Genomic DNA, 4617 nt, shown 5'->3' on the forward strand with positions numbered 1-4617 from the left:
CAGTGGGTAGCATGCTGGGCTTCCAATCAGGAAAAGTTTGGTTTAGATACCACCTTAAACACTTACAGCCCATGTGACCTTAGACAAATTACTTAGCTTCTCTCTGAGGTCCCTTCCACTTCTAAATCTAGGAACCAAATGAATATGGGGCAACTAGGTTGGCACAATAGATAAAATGCCGGGTCTAAAGTTAGGAAGACTCTTCTTCCTGAGTTCAGATCTGGCCTCAAACACTTACTGGCTGTGTGACCCTGGGCAAGTCACTTAACCCTGTTGGCCTCAGTTTCCTCATCTGTAAAATGAGTTGGAAAAGGAAATGGTAAGCCATTCCAGGATCTCTGCCAAGAAAACCCCAAATAGGGTCATGAAGAGTCAAATATGATCTAAACAACTGAACAACAAAATATGAATATGATGTGTATCCTTCCTATTTAAGTTCTATGAAGAGAGGAGAGGACAAATTTTACAACTGGATACATTTTCCACTAGATATCCACATATATCCTTATATCCTGTCCTCAGGAGCCCAGTGAAGATATTTTTGGACAGGGGTGTGTGCTTCTCCAGGAACCTCCTAAAAACAGGAAAAAAAAGGCACCCTCTGCCTTCTTGTCTGGATTATGCGAATTTGGATTCTTTTAGAAGATAATTTCTTCAAGCCTCTCTCACTTCAGAAAGTTGAAGGTCTTTGGGTCTAGAGAAGCTGCATGACTATCCATCAGATACATAATTTATTCTATGATTGGTAGGTATTAGAAGGTTTTTAAATTTTTCATTTCATACAGTTATAATTTACATCTAGAGGTCTTAATAAGGCTAGTAATGGCATAATGATGTTTGGTGTTTAAATCCCCTTTTTGAAAGGAAATACTGCTGTTCAATCCTGATCCTAAATTCCTATCCTCTTCCACTTTATAGACTTAATAACTCTGCTTACAAGGTTTCAAGTTACAGTGTTCTTCAGGACCGGTTTCCTTTTGTGACTCAGAGTTCCTTACCCCTCTAAGGATTGTGCATTAGTCTAGGTTAACAAGGTACTTATCGTCACTGGCTTCCTATGGCTTTTGGGATCAACTATAAGCTTTGCAGCTTGGCTTTTAAGCCCTTAACATTCTAGTTCTAGCTCTCTCCTACCTTCCCAGACTAATTTCACATTACTTCTAATTTAGACATTGATTGTTCCAACCAATTTGGTCTAATTTGCTATTCTCCAGACTTGATATTTCTTCTCCCTCCTCCACACTTTTGTATAGTTTATAGAACAGATCCCCTCCTCACCTTCTTCTCTTAGAATCCTTACTCAGAGGGGTGGCCAGGTGGCTCAGTGAGTAAGAGCACCGGCCCCAGAATCGGGATGACCTGGAATCGAATCCAGGCTCAGACACTTAGCACCCACCCAGAAACACCTGGCCGTGTAACCTTGAGCAAGTTACTTAACCCCAATTGCTTTAAAAAAAAAATCCTTACTCAGCTTATGGGAAGCCTACCGTGATCCTCTAGTTGTCAGTTTGTAGTCAGCGTGTAAGGGGTGTTCAGAGAGGACCAGCACCTGTGGTATGAGGGCTTGCTAAGCCCTTTTCACGGCTGCTCATCCCCTTTTGGTGTCCACCTTTTCACCCAGCTTTCACCTGTGGCTCCAAGAATTAGTAGCATGCTCTCTTGGCAGATGGGTTAACCCATGCTGAGGTTAGCCAAAGGGCCTCAAACCCATTGGTGACTTAGTGGAGCGTCTATCCCAAGTGCATGAAGACTTCCCTGGCAGAACGGATGGATATGAACAATTTGTTCCAGTGGGCCAAAGTCTTCCAGAGTCACCAGAGGCCAGTGGAAAGACAAAAGTCAAGACAACTGGATGTGGCTCAAGATGCAGTAGATGGTGCTCTATCCACTGTACCACCAAGTTGTCCTACCCCTCTCAGACCTAGATAAATATAACAAAAACAAAATCCAGAAGTGAAGAACCTGGATAGAATACACAAACACATACATATACACATGCATACTTATATATAGTATTTTTATTACATTATAGGTATACACACATGTGATATACTGCTAGAGATTATTGAATGGGAAGAGAAAGAAGTATATTACTCATATGTGTGTGGCACACTACAAAAATTGACCATATATTAGGGCATGAAAACATCACAAATAAATTCAGAAAAGCAGAAATATTAAGTGCATCTTTTATGGACGACAATGAAATAAAATTTTATTCAATAAAGGCCCCTTTATTCGAGAAATTATTAGAAATTAAGTAGAGACTAAATAGCTTAAACTTAAAAAATAGGTGGGTTAAAAAGTAAATCATAGAAACAATTGATTATTTCATTACAATTAATGACAATAATAGGACAACATGCCAAAATTTTTTGAAAAAAGCCATAGTAATCCTTAGGTAAAATTTTATATATCTAAATGCTTCCACAATAAAAGAGAGAAAGATCAGATATATGAATTGGGTATCAAACCAAAAAAACCCTAGAAAATTAAAAAATTTAAAACTCCCAATTAAATACCAAATTAGGAATCTTGAAAATGAAAAAAAAAGAGAGACTTACAAAATTGAAAGCAAAAAAAAAAAGTTCATTGAATTAATAAATAAAATCAGGAGCTTTTTGTGGGGGAGGGATTGAGGAATAAGAAACCAATAAAAAAGATAAATCATTAGAAAACAATTTTTTACAAAAAAAAGAAAGCCAAATTACCAGTATCAAAAATGAAAAAGTTGAATTCACAACTAGTGAAAATAAATACATTATTAAGCACCATGTCCAATTACATGCCAATAAAATTGACCATATAATGAAATGGATGAACATTTACAAAAATGTAAAATGTCCTGGTTAACAGAATAAGAACTAGAAGAATTGAAAACCAAATTTTAGAAGCAGAAATTAAATGTCATAAATGAACTTTCAAAGGAAAACAAAGAAACTCAGTACTACATGTATTTAAAAGCAAATTCTACCAAACATTTCAAGAATGATGAATTACAGTAGTGCATAAACTGAAAAAATAGGAAAAGGAATCCTAGCAAATTCCTTCTATAACAAAAATATGGTATTGATACCTATACCAGATAGAATACAGAGAAAGAAAACTATGGGCCAATATTCCTAATGAATATTAAACAATAAAAATAACATAATTATATCAATAGATACATAAGAGCTTTTCAAAAACAAGATATAATACCCATTCAGCCTACTAGCATTTATTTACTAGGAAATTATTAAGGGCCTAGCATATGCCAAATGTTGTGTTAATGTTCAATAACCTAGAAAGCACAGAAATAAAGGGATCTTTCCTTAATACCATAAATATTATCTTTCTAAAACAAAGCGCAAGCATTATCTGCAATGGGGATAAACAAAAGGCCTTTCCAGTAAGATCAGGTATAAATCAAGAATGTCCATTATTACCATTACAGTTATTGTAGTGTTAGAAATTCTCGATATAGCGATACAACAAGAAAGAGAGAACAAGGGAATAAACAGTCAAAAAGGAAACCAAAGTATTGCATTTGACAGATGATATGTTAGAACCCTAGGGAGTAGGCTAAAAAACTAATTGAAACAATTAAAAACTTCAGCAAGTTTATAGGATGTAAAATAAACTTACATAAGCCATCAACATTTCTCTGTATTAACAGCAATATCCAGTAGGAAGAGATAAAAAGTGAAAATTTATTTAAAATAACTACAGAAAGTGGAAGATACCTGGGAGTCTACCTGCCAAGATACACATAGGAACTATATAAACATGATTCTGAAATGATGTTTATCCAAATAAATACAGATATCAATAATTTAAAAAATTTCATTGTTCATGGGTAGGCTGAACCATAATAGGATAGGCTGAATATAATAAAAATGGTAATAATGCCTAAATTATTTTACTTATTGAGTGCCATACCAATCAAACAACCAATGGATTAATTTAAAAAGCTAGAGGAGGTGAAAACTAAAAATAAATAAATTAATAAATTCTTAAAAAAGAGCAAGGGGAAAAAAATTCACCTGGAGATACAAAAAGTCGAGAATCTCAAGGGAAATAATAAAAATAAAATGGGAAAGAAGCCTAGCGGTGCCAGATCTCAAAGTATACTACAAAACAGTGAGCATCGATATGATTTGGTCCTGACTAAGAATTAGAGAAATCGATGGGTAGAACAGATTAGGCACAAGATACACAGAAGCAAACACTCACAGTAGTTTAGTGTTGGAGAAATCTAAAGATCCCAGCTATTGATAATTTGCAGAGAAGGTGCCAATCTTCATTGGTGAAGGAAATTTTCCCACTTAGAATTTCCCAGGTTTAAATCTCAGACCCAGTAAGAAAATAGATTGGTAAGATCATGGTCTTAATTTCAAGGGTTTAAAATAAAGACTCTTATTGCCTCTTTTTTTTCTTCCTCTTTTCTTCCTGGGAATTTGTATTCATCTGTGGCCATTAGAAAGAACTTCCTCCTGGTTGTCTTCAAGAATACTTATTGGGGTGGCTAGGTGGCACAGTGAATAGAGCACCAGCCCTGGAGTCAGGAGGACCTGAGTTCAAATTCGGCCTCAGACACTTAATACTTACTAACCATGTGACCTTGGGCAAGTCACT

The sequence above is a fragment of the Petaurus breviceps genome, unplaced genomic scaffold, assembly GCF_028583685.1.
Source record: "Petaurus breviceps papuanus isolate PSGF00001 unplaced genomic scaffold, PetGlider_PUasm1.0 90977, whole genome shotgun sequence".
Classification (NCBI taxonomy): Eukaryota; Metazoa; Chordata; class Mammalia; order Diprotodontia; family Petauridae; genus Petaurus; species Petaurus breviceps.